General features: G+C 44.9%; 1 long non-coding RNA gene across 1 annotated transcript in view; it reads left to right on the forward strand.

Annotated features, from left to right (window-relative positions):
* The first annotated feature begins 202 nt into the window (after window positions 1–202).
* Window positions 203–20,238, forward strand: part of LOC114811090 — a 47,500-nt gene continuing 27,464 nt past the window's right edge. Inside the window, exon 1 of the long non-coding RNA XR_003758791.1 lies at window positions 203–285. This is a non-coding gene — a long non-coding RNA (uncharacterized LOC114811090). The remainder of the gene's footprint in view (window positions 286–20,238) is intronic.

Raw genomic sequence — 20,238 nt, forward strand, 5'->3', positions numbered from 1 at the left:
CCTAACTGTTGCTGTGTGAAGATCCCTGGTTGTGAGACTATTCAAGGCCCCACTGAGGGTGGAACTGAGGTAAAGGGTCTGAGGGGGAAGTAGGAAATGTATTCTTGCAGCACCTCCCAGCTGGGAACCATAGTTCCTCAGAACCACCTGGGAATCAAAGCCAATCAGCCCCCCTGGTCCAGTCTTTATATTTAGGAGGGACGACCTACCCTCTTCTTTCTCTTTTTCTGGCTGTTGGGTAACATGAGGAATGCTTTGTTAAATATTCCCCTCCATCTGCTGTCTGTGAGTACACATACACAAGATGTTGCCTGTGTATCCAATGAAGATTGTGTGTATGTTAAAGTCTGCTTATCTAGCTGATAACTATATTTGTTAAGTGCTACAATACAAGATAATCAGGTCCCATATGGGACTTGCAGTCTAAGTAGGAGGGAAAACTGGTATTGGATCTCCATTTTGCAGATGAGGGAACTGAGGCCCAGGGATGTTAAGAGACTTGCTTAATGTCACGCAGCAGGCAAGTGTTAGAGTAGGGATTAGAATCCAGCCCCTCTGAATCCCAGGCCTATGTTCTTTCCACTGGGCAATGCTTTTTCTATGTGGAGTCAATTAGATCAGCTTTAATTTTCCTCTTTTCTTCTCCATGTGCCTGAAACTAAATTTCTGGGTGCTTGGGAAATGTCTAGAAATTCCATTAACTTTTCCCAGGTTCCTTCCTGCAGTGACTATCCAGGCCTCTCACTAACCACACAAATGGTCATGCATCCCTGGAACTTGGAACTGTGATATGAATAGTGTTGAAATTATTAGAGTTCAACAGGAATGCAGACCTTAGGATTTTAAAACAGCTTCTTTCCATTAATCAGTGGTATTTATTGAGTGTTTAATATGTACAGAGCACTGTACTAAGTGCTTGAAAGATTACAATTCAATAGAATTAGCAAATATGTTCCCTGTCCATAATGAGTTTACAATCTGGAAGGGGAGAATCTTGATGACTCCTTTTAATAATAGTAACTGTGGTATGTATTAACCACTTATGCCAAGCACTGCCTTAAGCACAAGGATAGTCAGACACAGTCCCTGTCACGCATGAGGTGCTCAATCTGTGAACATGGTTTACTTCTGGGGTTCCACGTTTCTCTTGTAGGCATCCCCAGCAGTGCTTGAGAGAAAATTAAGTGTCCTTGAAAGAGACAATGAAGAATTCTCAGGGTTTCCTTTTGAGAGTAAAAACCTGTCACAGTCTGCTTACATTAAAGTGTACCGGACCTATCAGCTGGGCCTCATCAGGAAATTGAGCAGATTCAATCTCAGACAGAATAATTTGCCCCCTGACAGTACACCGCTGCTTCTGCTCCCATTGCGGGGCTCATTCACTAATGAGGTTCAGGTATGGCTATTGGGCTAGCTCTAGGACCTGGTCACATATTAATCAAATGCTAAGATTGCTGAAGAGCAAATTGCTATCTTGTTGGAGGGGAGTTACTTTCAAGGACAAAAAGTCCCATTGGTTAAAGGGATTTTTTTTTTTAAAGTGTTAATAAGGTAGAATCAAAATGGGAGGACATTTTCTTCAATTAGGGACAAATGAAAACCACTGGTATATTCTTTGCCATTGAGGGGACCTTGAAGAGAGCTGTTTGTACAATTAGGAGGCGAGCCTGTCTTCCCAGTGAAATTCTGTACTCTAGGGGAGCAATAGATGATTGTTGTGGGTAGGGGATGTGTCCGTTACTCTCCCAAGTGCTTCAGACAGCATTTTGAACTCAGAGTGCTCAATAAACACGATTTAATGAGTGATCATGTCCAAACTGCAGCAGTGTCCTGGGAGGCTGGTCATCTACTGATGGTTGATGGATGGTAATCTCCACTTGCCAGTTCTGACCCCATTTTCTTATATTTCATTCAATCGAATTTATTGCGTGCTTACAAAGTGCTTGGGAGAGGACAATATAACAATAAGCAGGCACACTTCCTGCCCACAATGAGCTTACAGTCTAGAGGGAGAGGCAGACATTAATATAAATAAATTATAGATAGGTACACAAGATCTGTGGGGCTGGGAGGTGGGATGAATAAAGGGAGCGGGTCAGGATGATGCAGAAGGGAGTGGGAGAAGAGGAAAGGAGGGTTTAGGGAAGGCCTCGTGGAGGAGATGTGCCTTCAATAAGGCTTTGAAGGCGGGGGAAAGCAATTGGTGGGATTTGAGGAGAGAGGGCTCTTCAGGCTAGAAACAGGATGTGGGTGAGGGGCTGACAGTGCGATCGATGAAATGGAGATATGGTGAGAAGGTTAGCATTAGAGGAGTGAATTTTGTGGGCTGGGTTGTAATAGAATACCGAGGTGAAATAGGCGGCAAAGGTGACTGAGTGCTTTAAGGAGTGATTTTAGTGCTTACTATGTGTCAAACACTGTTAATAACATTAATAATTGTGATATCTAAGTGCTTATGTGTGAGGCACTGTTCTAAGTGCTGGGATAGATTCAAGCAAATTCAGGTTGGATACAGTCCCTGTCCCGCATGGGGTGCACAGTCTTAATCTCCATTTTACAGATGAGGTAACTGAGACCCAGAGGAGTAAAGTGACTTGCCCTAGGTTATACAGCAGACAAGTGGTGGAGCCAGGATTAGAATTCAGGTTCTTCATTTCCAAGGCCCGTGTGCTGTCCACTAGATCATGCTGCGTCTCTAAGCGAAGTGCCGAGATAGAGCCCAGATAATCAGTTTGGATATAGTTCCAGTACCTCATAGGGCTCACGGTCGAAGTCAGAGGGAGAAGGATTTAATTCCCATTTTACAGATGTGGTGAAAGAGGCATAGTGAAGTGACTTGCCCAAGGTCATACAGCAAATGGCAGAGCTGGGATTAGAATTTAGGTCCCCTGGCTTCCAGGCCCTTACTCTTTCCATTAGGCCACACTGTTCTTGATCACACAGAGTTCTTTTCTGAAGTTGATCTAAGCTTCTGTTGTTCTCTACCCTTCTGGTGGGCCTAGAGTCCCGGAAAGATCTGGGCTGCTAGGACACTTGTTCTCTAAAAGCCCTCCTCCGTTTTAGTGGTGTGATAATAACATAGTAAGCGCTTAACAAATACCATAATTATTGTTAATTATTAATAATACTTGTGGTAATTAAGTGCTATATGCCAGGCACTGTACTAAGCGCTGGGGTGGATACAAGCAAATCAGTTTGGACACAGTTCCTGTTCCACATGAGGCGTACAGTCTTAATCCCCATTTTATAGATGAGGTAACTGAGGCACAAAGAAGTGAAATAACTTGCCAAGGCCCCACATCAGTTAAGTGGCAGAGCTGGGATTAGAACCTATGACCTTCTGTCTCCCAGACCGGTGCTCTATCCTCTAAGTCATGTCCTTGGGAGTCTAATTTAGAAGGATTTCCTCTGGGTTTTTTTTTTTTTTAATCAGCAGTGGGGAGCAGTGAGTTTCCGCAGGCTTGCCTTTCTTCCTCTAAACTGTGAACTCATTTGGGGCAGGGAACATCTGCTAATTCTGCTGTAGTGTACTCTCCCAAGCACTTAGAACAGTGCCTTGCACATAGTAAGCGCTCCAATACCAGTGACTGATTGCTAAAGATGGAGATGGTGCTGGCACTTTTAGAAACCCGCAGCCCTTCCTCAGGGAAGCTTTAGTTACGTGCTAACTCTGTTCCAATCCCTGTGCTAAGTGCTGGGACAGATACAGGTTAATCCATTGCTCTGTGTACAGTGACTACTCAAATATCATTCATGGATCTATAGATCTCAGTTATTCCCTCTCTGGCGGGGCTTTGCCTTTCATTCTGGCTTGGATTCTGACGGTGTAGCGCCTTGATCCTTCATGGTAGGAAGTGCATTCAGAGGGCGCTGACGTTGAAAGCATGTGAGTTATTTGGAGAGCCTGGATTGCACTTAGCTGCAGAAACTCCGATAACTTTTTCTGTCCAGTTAAGGATCTGATAAAATTGAAATTCTGAGCGACCAGCTAGTCAACTGCGGGAAAGCAGCGCAGCCTAGTGGAAAGGGCATGGGCCTGGGAGTCACAGGACCTGGGTTCTAGTCCTAGCTTTGCTGCTTGTCTGCTGTGTGAACTTGGCCAGATCAATTACTTCACTCCTCTGGGGCTCAGTTTCCTCAGCTTCAAAACTCGGTCTCCATCCTACTTGAACTGTGAGCCCCCTGTGGGACAAGGATTGTGTCCAATCTCATTGACTTGTATCTACGTCCTCTAGACTGTAAGCTCACGATCGGCAAGAAGTGTCTGGTATATCATTATATTGTACTCTCCCAAGGGCTTAGTACAGTGCTCTGCACAGAGTAAGTGCTCAATGAATATGAATGACTGACTAGCCCAGTGCTCCGAACAGTGCTTGACACACGGTAGGTGTTTAACACATACCATTAAAACAACAACAAAAAATTGTATATTTAATACAAGAGTGTTTGCCTAATTAGATCATACTTGCGAACTACAGCTCTTTTCCACTCTATTAATAGATTCCCATAAACAACCAGAGTACACCTCCCCACCTTGCCTCCCATTTTAGGAAATCCTGTGATGTTTTCTTAATAAATGGGGTACTTTTTAAGCACTTATTTCAAAACCTCTAAAGCAAGATGGAGAAATACCTGGATATAATACATGCAGTGATAATATCTTGGATCTGAACAGTACTTTTTTTCCTGTTTTTTCTACAACATTTTTGTTATCTTATTTGGTCTCTGTTTGGTTTTTTTTTCCCCCTGTTGTTTTCATGGTATTTATTGATGGCTTACTATTCGCCAGGCACTGTACTAAGCACTGGGGTAGATACAAGATAATCAGGTTGGATAAAGTCCATGTCTCACATGAGGCTCCCAGCCTTAATCCCCATTTTACAGCTCAGGTAACTGAGGCCCAGAAAAGTGAAGTGACTTGCCCAAGGTCACACAGCAGGCAACAGGCAAAGCTGGGATTAGATCCCAGGTTCTCTGACACCTGGGCTCTAGTCACTAGGCCATGCTGCTTCTCAGTGAAGTAGGAAAGAGCAGATGAATCTAACAATATTTACTGTGTGCAGAGCACTGTACTAAGTGCTGGGGAGAGTACAATACAACAGAGTTGGTAGGCACATTCAATGTACACAGAGAGCCTTCAGTCTAGAGACTAGTTTACAATATAGGGATATTATCCCCATGTAAGAGGGGAAGAAACAGAGGCTCAGAAGTTAAGGGACTTGGCCAAGATCACACAGAAGACTAGTCCAAGTTTTTGGGTTTTTTTGGGTTTTTTTGACTTCCAGCCCCACACTCATCACACCATATCCACTCTGCAATCTTAACTCATCTTCCTTTCTCTACCCTCTCTCGTCCACTTTACTGCCTGGGCTATTTTTCTAAAGTGTCATTCTGTTCAAAATTCTCCTTGCCTCAAAAACCGTCTACGGTTACCCACTTCTCTCCACATCAAGCAGACACTTCTAGACACTCCATCCGATCCCTCTTATTTTTAAATCAGCCAGTGGTATTTACTGAGCGCTTACTGTATGCAGAGCACACTGCTGAGAGTTGGAGTACAATAGAGCGAGTAGACACAATCTCTCCCCTCAAAGAGCTTGCAATCTAGAGGGGGGAGACAGACTAAAATTTACTGCAGGGAGGGGAAGCAAAAAAGTATAAGGAAATGTATATAAGTGATATGGAGGTAGGTGAGTAACAGTGCTTAGGAGCTGGATGATGCAAACTTCCATGCATAGGTGTCAACACTGGGAAGGAGAATAGGGTTGGTGATATTATTATTCCAAGCACTTGTCATATCACATCTTGAAACCTTCTTCGCCCTCCTCAGTGAACTCCCTGCATCCAGCCTCTCCCCTCTCCAGACCATACTTCACTTACTGGCTTGTATCATTTTTTTTAAAAACATTCTGCACATCTCTCCTCTCCAGAATCCTCCCATTGTTGCCCATCCATCGCCACATCTGGCGGAAACGTCTCCCTGCAAGCTTAAAGGCACTCAATCAACTCTCTTCCCCTCTACTTATCCTCATCCATCCAGTGGTATTTATTGAGTGCTTCCTGTGTGCCGAGTTGTACTAAGCACTTGGGAGAGTACAATATGACAATAAACAGACACATTCCCCTGCTCACAAGGAATTTATAGTCTAGGGAGCTTCAGCCTCGCTCTTCTCCAAGTACAACCCACCCTGCACATTTTGCTCTTCTAATGCCACCTACTCAATGCTGACCCCTTACACACTGTCCCTCACTGTCATCCCTCTAACCATTGATCCCTCGCTCATACCCTCCCTCCTGCCTGGAACTCATCCCCACTTTCCATCCCCACTTCACATTCCACAGACCACTACCCTCCCCATCTTCGAAGCCTTAGTTAAACTACTTCTCCTCCAGGATGTCTTCCCTGGCTAGTTAATTACTCATCTACCCATCCTATTTTACCTCCCTAAGGAGTCATACCCCCTAGGGTACTTAAGTATTCAACTACACACAGCACTGAATTACATGTCTTTACACTACCTGTAATTTATTTTAGAGTCTGTGTTCCCCGCACTAGACCGTAAGTTCCACAAACACAGGCATATGTCTCCTTAATCTTAATAATAATAATAATAATAATGTTGGTATTAAGCGCTTACTATGTGCAGAGCAATTAAGAGAAACAGTGTGGCTCAGTGGAAAGAGCACGGGGCTTGAGAGAGATCGTGGGTTCTAATCCTGGCTCCTCCTCTTGTCAGCTCTGTGACTTTGGGCAAGTCACTTAACTTCTCTGTGCCTCAACTGCCTCATCTGTAAAATGGGGATTAAGACTGTGAGCCCCATGTGGAGCCACCTGATCACCTTATATTTCCCCCCAGCACTTAAAACAGTGCTTGGCACCTAGTGCTCAACAAATACCGTTATTATTAATAATAATCTATTTTTCTTTCCCAAGCTCTTAATAAAGTGAATGCTCAACCAATGTTTTTTATTAAGCAAGTACTCTATGCAGAGCACTGTATTAAGTCCTTGGGGGAGTACATTGCAACAGAATTTTGTTCCCTGCGCATAAATACTATGGATTGATTGATTGCTCAGTAGGCTTATGACAGGATTCAAAACAACTTGATACCACTTTCCAAGCAGCCTTAAAGAATGCTTGGAGCAATCCCTCAATCCAATTGAGTATTTAGTGCCCCATATTCAGTCTCCCGGACTTAAAAGCCTTATTGGAAGTACATCTCCTCCAAGAGGCCTTCCCTGACTAAGCCCTCCTCTCCTCCCACTCCTTCCTGCATCACGCTGATTCGCGCCCTTTAATTCATCCTGCCAGCCCCGCAGTACTTATGGATGTATCTGTAACTTAAGTATATTAATGTCTGTCTCCCCCTCTAGACTGTAAGCTCATTGTGGGTAGGGACCGTGTCAGTTTACTGTTATAGTATGCTCTCCCGAACGCTTAGTACAGTGCTCTGCCCACAGTAAGCGCTCAATAAATACGATTGACTGATTGGGCCCTAACAGTTAATGCCATCTCTTGACTCAAAAGCTGGTGGAGATCTAGGATGGAAAGCAGGAAAGAGTTGGGAATCGTTAGAATAATAATGTTGCTATTTGTTAAGCGCTTACTATGTGCCAAGCTCTGTTCTAAGTGCTGGGGTAAAAAAAAAAAGGTATTTGTTTAGCGCTTACTGTGTGCCGAGCACTGTTCTAAGCGCTGGGGTAGACACAGGGGAATCAGGTTGTCCCACGTGGGGCTCACAGTCTTAATCCTCATTTTACAGATGAGGTAACTGAGGCACCGAGAAGTGAAGTGACTTGCCCGAAGTCACACAGCTGACAAGTGGCCGAGCCGGGATTCAAACTCGTGACCTCTGACTCCAAAGCCCGTGCTCTTTCCACTGAGCCACGGGGTAGACACAGGGGAATCAGGTTGTCCCACGTGGGGCTCACAATCTTAATCCCCATTTTACAGATGAGGTAACTGAGGCACCGAGAAGTTAAGTGACTTGCCCAAAGTCACACAGCTGACAAGTGGCGGAGCCGGGAGTCGAACCCATGACGTCTGATTCCAAAGCCCGTGCTCTTTCCACTGAGCTACGCTGCTTCTCATCCCCCCCTAGGCCAGTTGAAGAAAAAGGAATGAGGAGGTGGGATACTTGAGCTCATCCATTACTTTGAGTGGGCAGAGCAGACTGTGAGTTTACTGTGAGCAGGGAATGTCTGATGTTGTACTCTCCCAAGTGCTCAGTATAGTGCTTTGCACACAGTAAGTGCTCTATAAGTGCAACTGGATGAATGAAAGAAGAAAATGACCTACCTGGCCCCAGCTGGCAGCAACCGGGAGCTGCGTTGCCACCTAACGAGTCTGCTGGTCTGACGAGCTTCCTTCATAGTGAAGGCCTAGTCACTGCCCAGCTCAGACCTGCGCTTCAGTTTTTCCTCTTCCTCTCTCTCTCTAGCCCTTTATCTTTCTTCTCCTTAATAAATTATGATGATAATGATGATATAATGGTGGTATTTGTTAAGCTCTTAGTGCTAGGATAGATGGAAGATAGGTTGGATGTAATGATGATATTTAAGCACTTACTAATAATGTTGGTATTTAAGCGCTTACTCTGTGCCGAGCACCGTTCCAAGTCCTGGGGTAGACACAAGGCTGTCAGGTTGTCCCATGTGAGGCTCACAGTCTGAATCTCCATTTTACAGATGAGGTCACTGAGGCCCAGAGAAGTGCAGTGACTTGCCCACAGTCACACAGCTGATAAGTGGCAGGGCTGGGATTAGAACCCACGATCTCTGACTCCCAAGCCCGTGCTCTTTCCACTAAGCCATGCTAGTCCTGTCCCTCACAGTTCTAGAAGGAGGGAGAAGGGGTGTTAAGCCCCATTTTGCAGATGAGGAAACTGAGGAACAGGGAAATCAGGTGACCCACCCAAGGTCACACAGCAGGCAAGTAACAAAGGAATTTATTTGCATCGATGTCTATTTGGATCCATGTCTTTCTCCCCACCCCCTGACTGTGAGCTGGTTCTAGGCAGGGATTGTCACTGTTTATTGTTCTATTGTACTTTCCCAAAGCTTAATACAGTACTGTGCACAAAGTAAGTGTTTAATAAATTTGAATGAATGGATGAAAACCCAGATCTGCTAACTTTGTTATATTGTACTCTAAAAGCATTTATTACAGTGCTCAGCACACAGTAACTGTTCTGTAAATAAGAATGATTGATGGCTCCTGCCCACAGAGAGCTTACAATAGAGGAGGGAAGTCTGTCCGTCTCCCCCGATCAGACTGTAAGCCCATCGAAGGGCAGGGACTGTCTCTATCTGTTACCGATTTGTACATTCCAAGTGCTTTGTACAATGCTCTGCACATAGTAAGCGCTCAATAAATACTATTGAATGAATGAAATTACAGATATGTACATAGTGTTGTGGGGCTGAGATTGATGTGAATATCAAATGCTTATAGAGTTACAGATCCAAGTGCGTAGGTGACTCAGAAGGAAGAGGGAGTAGGGAAAATGAGGACTTAGTTGGATAAGGTCTCTATCAGCAGAGGTGATTTTAATAGAGCTCGGAAGGAAGGGAGAATGGTGCTCTGCTCTATATGAATGGGGAGGGAGTTCCAGCCCTGAGGGAAGATGGGGGCAAGGGTTGGGGGAGTTGAGATTGAGGTATATTGAGTAGGTTGGCATTAGAGGAGCGAAGGATGTGAGCTGGATTGTAATAAGAAATAATGAGGTGAGGTAGAAGGGGAAGAGCAGATTGAGTGCTTTGAGGCCGATGGTTAACGAGTTACAGTTTGATATGGAGGTGAATGGACAACCGCTGGAAGTACTCGTGGAGTGGGGAGATGTCTTAATGATTGTTAGAAAAATGATCTGGGCAGTGAAATAAACCTAAATACTGAAGTGGGGAGAGACAAGAAGCAGGAAAGTCAGCAAGGGGGCCGATGCAGCAGTCAAGACAGGGTAGGAAAAATGGCCTAGTCGATCAAGTATGGGCTTGGGAGTCAGAAGGACCCAGGTTCTAATCCCAGCTCTGCCACTTGTCTGCTGTGTGACCTTGGGCGAGTCACTTCATTTCTCTGGGCTTCAGTTACCTCATCTGTAAAATGGGGATGAAGACTGAGCCCTATGTGGGCCAGAGACTGTCCGACTCAGCTTGTATCTACCCTAGCGCTTAGTACAGTGCTTGTCAAATAGTAAGTGCTTAACAAATACTGCAATTTATTATAAATGCTTAGATCGGTGTTGCAGCAGTTTGGATGGAGAGGAAAGGGCAGGTTTTGGTGATGCTGTGAAGGTAGAACTGATGAGATTTGATGACAGATTGAATCTGTGATTTGAATGAGAGTGACGAGTCAAGGATAATGCCAAGGTTCTGGGCTTGTGAGCCAGGGAGAGTGGCAGGGTGGTCTATAGTGAAGGGAAAGACTGGGGAAGGACAGGGTTTGGGTGGGAAGCTGAGGAGTTCTATTTTGCTCATGTTAAATTTGAGATATTGGTGGGTCATCCAAGTAGAGTTGTCCTGAAGGTAGGAGGAAATGCGAGACTGTGGATAAGGAGAGGGATGGAGAGGCTAAATCACTTATACAAGGCGATGGAAGCCTGGTTGATTGGAGGGAGGTGATCTATTTGGAATTTTGCTTGTTCTCCTGTGCAAGTTGGTTAGGGCTTGTCCCAATGGGGCCTGGGAAGAGGGAAGCCAAGAGGGAGAGAAAAGGCCAGTGTTGGGCTACTTCCTACCTTTCCGTGGTATTTTTAAAGCACTTACTATGTGCCAGACATTTTATTAAGTGCTGGGGTAGGTAATAATAATTATAACTGTGGTATTTGTTAAGCACTTACTGTGTGCCAGGCACTGCACTAAGTACTGGGGTGGATACAAGATAATGGGGTTGGACCACAGTCCCTGTCCCGCATAGGGCTCATAGTCTTGATCCCCATTTTACACGTGAGGTGACGGAGGCAAGATAATTGAAGTGACTGGCTCAAGATCACACAGCAAAATGGCAGAGCTGGGATTAGAACACTGGACCTTCGACTACCAGGCCCGTTATCTTTCCACTAGGCCACACGGCCACGCGGCTATTTTCTGTTGCCATCCCTATGGGTAGAACAAGTCGTAAATGGTGCTGGCATTTGAAATATTTTCCTTTCAGTTTGGCAGAGAAATACCCAACTGTTTCCCCATTAATCATTTAGGGTCAACCTGTCAAAATATTTTCTCAGTGAAAACGGTTCTGCTATTTTGTACCAATTAATATTGGACAGAATTCAGGCATGATAGCTAATCTGTTCTAAGACTTTTATTTGCTGTCTTGACTACAGACATGACAAATGCCCTGTGAAATATTTCAATTAATAAAAATATGCTGAGCAATGAATTTTTCTAAGGCAGATTTTGTTACTCTTCATTACATTTCCAAATTTAATAGGCACATATATTATGTTCTGTTGCTATGGAAACCTCATCGGGCTGTCCCATTTATGGGCTGTCAGATGCAGTTCTACAACTTGCACAAAGACCAAATTGTTATAAGTTTAAAAGAAGCTGTGCCCACTTACAGTGTGTATAAATTAGGGCGGTCCCAAGAATGGCGAAGAGGGTCTTTATTTGATTTAAGGGCAGGCATTTATCCTCGTGAAGCTCTTAGGTTTTCATTATTTCAGGACCGAGTTCATGCCGTGCTAACTTGACGCATTCTGAAAGCAACTAGGAAAAGCATACAAGCCAGAATCTTATTTCACTGAGACACTTTTCGCCAGGAAAGTCATGGAAGGGAGGATCCTAGCCCTGGGGTTTGGATTCTGTCTTAGCAACATTGCAGATGTTTGGGATGAAGGTGAAAAGCTGAACCTCCCCAACAAAGTCATTTGCGCTTTTTCTACCAATCCTATTTTTGTGTTTTCCACCCATAAGATGAAACTCATATTTTTGTCCCCTGTGGGAATTGACCCCTTAAAGGTCAGACTTTTTCCATAGAAAAGATGAAGTGGTAGGACTGCTTTTCAGATCACAACTCTGCTGACCCGCATCTTCCCCCAGATTTTGCCAACGATCTGGTTCCCAACAAAACAGTCACGTCATTATTCTCCAAGCCAAATGGCTTCTTCCAACAGGCAGGGAGAAAGATTTGCTTTTGCTGCAAGAAGATGGAGTTTCCATATCCAGGTTGCTTGTCGGGAAAGGAGCAGGGACTAATAATAATAATAATAACTGTGGTACGTGTTAAGTGCTTACTCTGTGCTAGGCACTGTACTAAGCGCTGGGGTGGATACATGCAAATGGGACGACAAGTCCCATAGTGCAAAGGAACTAATTTCAACCTGACTTCCAAGAACCTAGAGGGCATTTTGAGAAGAGTCTGCATGCTCTTCCAGAGGTTGGGTAGTCCCACTGAAGTTAGAGTTGAATTCTCCTGAGGGAGAACTAAAAGAAGGTGGTGGGTTTGGGTTTTTTTTTTCCACCTTCCTAGGGTGTGCTGTGCCTACCTGCTGTCTTAGTCCCGGGTGGAAGAGATCTCCATACCGAAGTGTCTCATTTTAATCCATGACTTAGGGGAAGGAGGGAAGCTAGGGTGAGTTAATTTGAGTGTCTATCTTACCCTCCACCCTGCTTTCGGGCATTTCCCTCTCAAGCTCCAAGCAACCATAGAGGAGAAACCTACAGTGTCTGGTTTTGTTAGAACATCAACTTGGTCTTGATCTTTTTTAATCTAATGGGGTTTGAATAATACCTTGTACACCTCAACTTTGCTGGGGGTTTTTTTCCTGTTTTAATCCTTTTCATTTTGTGGTTTTGGTTAAATCATGATTTTGACCACTATTTTCAATTATTCAGTTGTATTTATTGAGTGCTTACTGTGTTTAAAGCATTGTACTAAACACTTGGGAAAGTACGATATAACAATTAACAGACATATTCCCTGCCCACAGCGAGCTTACAGTCTAAGGAATTTAGCTCAATCATGGTCACTGCAGCCTTTGCAGAACTCTTATCTGGTTCCCAGCTGAAACTTTTAATCTCATATTTCCCTTGGATCATACTGAACATGGAGAGGTCAGATTTTTTTTTTTTTTAAAGTCCCAGTTCAGGGACAAGAGCTACGTGACCCCATTTTTGACCTTCTGAGGAAATGTCTCAGTGGAGTTCTGCAACAGCCTTGGTCCTTGACAGACCCAATTTCCACAGCCTTCCCCTCTGCTGGCGAGGTAGGTCTAGGCTGTCCTGGGCTCTCCCTATTCGGTGAGGAGTAGGAAAAGATAATTGACTAGCATGGCTTGAATATTTCCTCTTGTAGTCATTGGGTAAGTAGGCAGGTACCTGAGGGTCAGGTGGATTCAGGGTAAGGTTAACCAGGCCTGTGGCTGCCCTGAGACTGTTGTTTAAAAAATCAGTTAAATGTATTTATTGAGCACTATACTAAGTGCTTAGGTGAGGACAATATAACAGAGTTGGTAGACACATTCCCTGCCCACAGTGAGCTTAGTACAGAGGGGGACACAGTAGTATAAAGAAATAAATTAGGGTTATGTACATAGATGCTGTGGAATTGAGGGAGAAGTGAATAAAGGTTGCAAATCCAAGGGCATAAGTGATGCAGAAGGGAGTGGGAGAAGCAGAAATGAGGGCTTACGGCCAGAGGCAAGATGTTGGCTCGAGGTTGGTGATGAGATAGACAAGATCGAGGCACAGTGAGTAGGTTGGGATTAGGGGAGCCAAATGTGTGGGCTGCGTTGCAATAGAACAGCAAGGGGAGGTAGGAGGGGACAAGGTGACTGAGTGCTTTAAAGCCAATGGTGAGGAGATTCTCTTTGATGTGGAGGTGGATGGGTAACCCCTTTTAGGTTTTTGAGGAGTGGGGAATCATGAACTGAACATTTCTGGAGAAAAACGATCCAGGCAGCAGTGAAGTGTGGACTGGAGATGGGGGAGATGGGAGGCAGGGAGGTCAGCAAAGAGGCTGATACAGTAATTAATTCGGGATAGGATAAGTGCTTGGATTAAGGTCATAGCAGTTTGTATGGAGATGAAAGGGTGGATTTAGCGATATTGTGAAGTTTTGAACCGAAATGATTTGGTGACAGATGGAATATGTAATTGAATGAGAGAGATGAGTCAAGGTAATGCCAAGGTTACTGACTTGTGAGATAGGGATGGTGGTGGTGCTGTCTACAGTGATGGGGAGGTCAGGGTTTAAGAATTCTGTTTTGGACAGGTTAAGTTTAAGGTGCTGTACATTCAGGTAGAGGTGTTCTAAAGTCAGGAGGAAATGTAAGACTGCAGAGGAGGAGAGGAAATGTAGCTTTGGGAATCATCCACATAGAGATGGTAGTTGAATCCAGTAGAGTCTGGAGTCTTAACTGGTCCTGTGGAAGAAAACCGAGGGCAAAATAATACTTGTGAGGTACGAATAATAATCTGTGATATTTGTTAAGGGCTTGCTAATGGTCAACATACCACGTGATGGTATAGATACAACGTAGTGAGTGTTTAGTCCTTGTCCCACTTGGGGCTTGTAGTCTTGGAGAAGAACAGGTATTTAATCTCTATTTTACAGAGGCAAAGAGAAGCTAAGTGGCATGCCCAAAGTCACTCAGCAGGCAAGTGTCCGCTCTGCTCTAACCTCCTCATTGTGCCTCGTTCTCACCTGTCCTGCTGTCGACCCCTGGCCCACATCCAACCTCTGGCCTGGAACGCCCTCCCTCCTCACATCTGCCAATCTCTCTTCCCCTCTTCAAAGCCCTACTGAGAGCTCACCTCCTTCAGGAGGCCTTCCCAGACGAGGCCCCCTTTTCCTCTGCTCCTCCCCCCCAACATCACCCCTACTCTCTCCCTTGGTTCTACCCCCTTCCCTGCCACTTAACTTCTCAGTGCCTCAGTTACCTCATCTGTAAAATGGGGATTAAGACTGTGAGCCCCACGTGGGACAACCTGATTCCCCTGTGTCTACCCCAGCGCTTAGAACAGTGCTCGGCACATAGTAAGCGCTTAACAAATACCAACATTATTATTATTATTATTATATATTTGTACACGTTTATTACTCTATTAATGTGTGTATATCTATAATTCTATTTACCTATTTTGATGCTATTAATGCCTGTCTACTTGTTTTGTTGTCTGTCTGCCCCTTCTAGACTGTGAGCCCATTGTTGGGTAGGGATTGTCTCTATCTGTTGCCGAATTGTACTTTCCAAGTGCTTAGTACAGTGCTCTGTACACAGTATATGCTCAGTAAATACGATTGAGTGAATGAAAGTGTAAGATCCAGGATTAGAAGCCAGGTTTGGGCTCTCTCCACCTCTCCACCAAGTCACAAAGGACAGGGGACCCTGATGGATTTCCTAAGCACCATACCCCTGCCCTTGCTGAACTGACCGAACCTTGCTCCCATCCTTGAATCTGTCAGAGTATGTGTATATCAGCGTATGTCACTGCATTTTTCTACTCCACAGCAAAAGACATTCGGCATCTAATTCTAGATATGAGCCAAGGGCATACAGAGGGGAGACCGCTGGACTCAGACTGTGGTCCAGGAGTTTTAGAGCAATTTTGGGGGGTTGGCCAAGTCGAGAGGAATTTTCCTCCTAAGCTTCGGCTAGCCGAAGTGTTTGCACTTCGGAATCTTCTAGTCCAAGTGGTTGCTGTCCTGTGACCTACCTTCTTTTTGTTGCTGTTTGTCAGGCAGTTATAGTTTCAGTGAATGTAGTATCGGAATTCCATTCCTGCGTGTCCTATAGAACTTTGACTAGCAGAGATATGGAGACTACAGTTCTGATATAAAATGGTCGCTGAGTGCAGAGCACAGTGCCAAGGGCTTAGATGGATGAAATGACTTTTCCTAGCAGAGAAAAACACGTCTACCAACTCCATTCTGTTGTACTCTCCCAAGTGCTTAGTACACTGCTCTGCACATAATGGTCATGAGTTCGAATTCCGACTCTGCCCCTTGTCAGCTGTGTGACTGTGGGCGAGTCACTTAACTTCTCTGTGCCTCAGTTACCTCATCTGTAAAATGGGGATAAAGACAGTGAGCCTCATGTGGGAAAACCTGATTACCCTGTATCTACGCTAGCGCTTAGAGCAGTGCTCTGCACATAGTAAGGGCTTAACAAATACCAACATTATTATTATTATAAGTTCTCAAATGCCATCGATTGAATGGTAAACATTGAGATGCCTGCCACCATAGTATACTAGTGACCATATTCTGCTGACTATTTCATCTATCTTCTTGATAGTGACATCTCTGAGGTCAGTCAGTATTTATTGAGCACTTACTGAGCGCAGGGCACTGTACTAAGTGCTTGGGAGAGTACAATCCAATAGAGTTCGTAGACATGATCTTTGCCATCAAGTAACTTAGAATCTAGTATGGAAGACAGACATTTAAAATAAATGACAGGGGAAGGGGCAGAGTGGAAGAATATCTACATAAGTGCTGTAGGTGGTTTTGAGTATCAAAGTTAATAAAGGATACAGACCTAAGTGCATATAAGTGAGGATAATAAAATTGGAGAAAACTGAGTTTAGTCAGGGAAGGCTTCTTGTTGAGGATATAATTTTAATAAGGTTTTGAGGATGAGATGAGTGGTGGTCTGCCATATATGAAGGTGGAGGGAATTCCAGGATGGAGGGAGGACATGAGGAAAGAGTTGTTGACAAGATAATTGAAATGGAGGTTCAGCGAGTAGGTTGGTACTAGAGGAGCGAAGTTTGTGAGCTGGGTTATAATAGGTGATAAGCAGGGTTAGATAGGGGGAGAGCTGATCAAGTGCCTCAAAGCCAATGGTAAGGGGTTTCTGTTGGATGCTTAGGTGGATGGGCAACCATTGGAGGTTCTTGAGGAGTGGGGAGACATGGACTGAACTTTTTTTTTTTTTTTAGAAAAGTGATCAGGGCAGCAGATGGAAGTTATCGGTTGGAGATAGGAGAGAAGAGAGGAGACAGGGAGATCAGTGAGAAGGGTTATAGTGTAGTTGAGCCAGGGTATAAGTGCCTGGATCAGCTTGGTATTAGTTCAGGTAGAGAGGAAAAGTTGGATTCTATAGATGCGGTGAAGGTAGAACACACAGGATTTAGTGACAGATTGAACGTGTGGGTTGGATGAAAAGGAAGAGTTGAGAATAGCACCAATGTTAAGGGCCTGTGAGCCAAGTAAGATGGTGGTATTATATACAGTGACAGGAAATTTGTGGGGAGGAAAGGGTTTGGGTGAGAGGATAAGGAGTTCCAGTGTGGAGAAGTTAATTTTGAGGGGTGGGTGGGACTTCCAAGCAGAGGTATCTTGAAGGCAGAATGAAATGTAGGACTGCAGAGAAGAGAAGTCTGCATTAGAGAGGCAGACTTGGGAATCATCTGTGTAGAAGTGGGTCGAAGCCATGGGAGTGAATAGTTTTCTAAGGGAATGGGTGTAGATGGAGATTAGAAGGGGGCCCACCCACCCAGTTTGGACAGGGGAGGCCAAAAAGGAGCTTGGGAAAGGCACTGAGAGAGAGCGGACAGAGAGATAGGAGAACCGGGAGAGAACAATGTCAGTGAATCCAGAGGTAGATAGTATTTTAGGGAGAAGGAGGTGGTCCACAGTGTCAAAGTCAAGCTGAGAAGTCAAGGAGAATTAGGATAGAGTAGAGGGCATTGGATTTGGGGACTAGGATTTGGTCATGGGTACCCTTCAAGAGGGATGTTTATGTGGAGTGAAGGGGAGGAAGTCAGATGGCAGGAGATCAAGAAGAGACTTGGAGGAGAGGAAGTGAGGCAGTAGGTGAAAACAACTCGCTCAAGTTATTTTGAAAGGAATGTTAGAAAAATGATGGGGTAATAATGGGAGAGTGCTATGGATCCAGGAGGGAATTTTGAGGATAGGGGAGACATGGATATGTTTTTGGAAGCAGCATTGGGAAGCAAAATATTGAAGGTGGTGGTCAGGGAGGGAAGAAGGGAGGAAGCAAATGTTTTTCATTCATTCATTCAATAGTATTTATTGAGCGCTTACTATGTGCAGAGCACTGTACTAAGTGCTTGGAATGAACAAGTGGGCAACAGATAGAGACGGTCCCTGCCGTTTGACGGGCTTGCGGTCTAATCGGGGGAGACGGGCAGACGAGAACGATGGCGATAAATAGAGTCGAGGGGAAGAACATCACGTAAAAACCGATGGCAACTAAATAGAATCGAGGCGATGTACAATTCATTAACAAAATAAATAGGGTAAAGAAAATATATACAGTTGAGCAGACGAGTACAGTGCCGAGGGGATGGGAAGGGAGAGGGGGAGGAGCAGAGGGAGATGGGGGGGAAAAGAGGGTTAAGCTGCGGAGAGGTGAAGGGGGGGTGGTAGAGGGATTAGAGGGAGAAGGGGAGCTCAGTCTGGGAAGGCCTCTTGGAGGAGGTGAGTTTTAAATAGGGTTTTGAAGAGGGGAAGAGAATCAGTTTGGCGGAGGTGAGGAGGGAGGGGGTTCCGGGACCGCGGGAGGACGTAGCCCGGGCGTCGACGGCGGGATGGGCGAGACCGAGGGACGGTGAGGAGGTGGGCGGCGGAGGAGCGGAGCGTGCGGGGTGCGCGGTAGAAAGAGAGAAGGGAGGAGAGGTAGGAAGGGGCAAGGTGACGTAGAGCCTCGAAGCCTAGAGTGAGAAGTTTTTGTTTGGAGCGGAGGTCGATAGGTAACCACTGGAGGTGTTTAAGAAGGGGAGTGACATGCCCAGATCGTTTCTGCAGGAAGATGAGCCGGGCAGCAGAGTGAAGAATAGACCGGAGCGGGGCGAGAGAGGAGGAAGGGAAATGAGAGAGAAGGCTGACACGGTAGTCTAGCCGGGATATAACGAGAGCCCGTAGCAGTAAGGTAGCCGTTTGGGTGGAGAGGAAAGGGCGGATCTCGGCGATATCGTAGAGGTGAAACCGGCAGGTCTCGGTAAGGGATAGGATGTGTGGGGTGAACAAGAGAGATGAGTCAAGGACGACACCGAGATCGCGGGCCCGAGAGACGGGAAGGATGGTCGTGCCATCCACGGTGATAGGGTAGTCTGGGAGAGGACCGGGTTCGGGAGGGAAGATGAGGAGCTCAGTCTCGCTCATGTTGAGTTTTAGGTGGCGGGTCAACATCCAGGTGGAGACGTCCCAGAGGCGGGAGAGGAGATGCGAGCCCGAAGGGAGGGGGAGAGGACAGGGGCGGAGATGTAGATCTGCGTGTCATCTGCCTAGAGATGGTAGTCAAAGCCGTGAGAGCGAATGAGTTCACCAAGGTTTTAATAAGGTGTGAGGGAATAGGGTCAGAGGCACAGGTGGAGGGGATAAATTTTAAGAGGTTGAATCTTTTTGGAACATAGAATTGTAACTTTAGGCTCCCATATAAATATATTATCATTCTGTATGTGGTTTCCAATGCTTTAACCCTCATTTTTGTAGTTTGTGATTGCTAACAATTAGGGAACATTGGAGTATTATTTCCATAGATGCTTCATTTTTTTCCCACCTAGGATATCCTTTTTTCAACTTTTCCCCAGCTCCTTGAAGCCTTGGAAAGTGTTGTATGTAAAAGAAAAATAATAAATACAGAACTGCCCACTCTTATTTATGCATTCTAGGTATTCCCCAGCAACTGGACAACCAGTTTTAACCCAGCTCACTACATTCACCTCTAAGCCAATTTGAAACCAATTTGGCAAGTACAGTTTTCTGAAGCTGTGTCACAGTCTTCAGCAAAGGTCAACTTTGAAACATCTACTTCATCTCTTTCAGCCATTGACTCCAAATTCCTCGGCCCAAAATAACTATGGCTTTGACATATTTTCTTTTGAAAATAAACCTTTACTTTTTGCTTGGGATCCCTCTTTTATTCTGGTCACTTAAAGATTGTTCCTTTTATCATTTTTGGTTCATTATTTTACCATGGCAGAAGTCCTGAATAAAAGCAGCGTGGTCTAGTAAGTAGAGCCTAGGTTCTAATAACGATTCTTCCACTTGTCCACTGTGTTACCTTGGGCAAATCACTTCAGAGTGTGAGTTCTATGTGAGACAGGGACTGTGTCCCAACTGATTAGCTCATATCTTCCCCAGTGATTCATACAATGCCAGGCACACAGTAAGCATTTAACAAATATTTTTTTACAAAAAAGCAAAACAACTCCTCTTTATGCCCCTGAAGATTAATCCCATGATACTCTTCTGCTATTCTCGTACATCCTGAGTTCTCAAAATTATTGTTAAAAGTTGTCTAAGCAATTTAGTTGACTGCTCCTAATTAT

This window comes from Ornithorhynchus anatinus, chromosome 4, assembly GCF_004115215.2.
Source record: "Ornithorhynchus anatinus isolate Pmale09 chromosome 4, mOrnAna1.pri.v4, whole genome shotgun sequence".
Lineage (NCBI taxonomy): Eukaryota > Metazoa > Chordata > Mammalia > Monotremata > Ornithorhynchidae > Ornithorhynchus > Ornithorhynchus anatinus.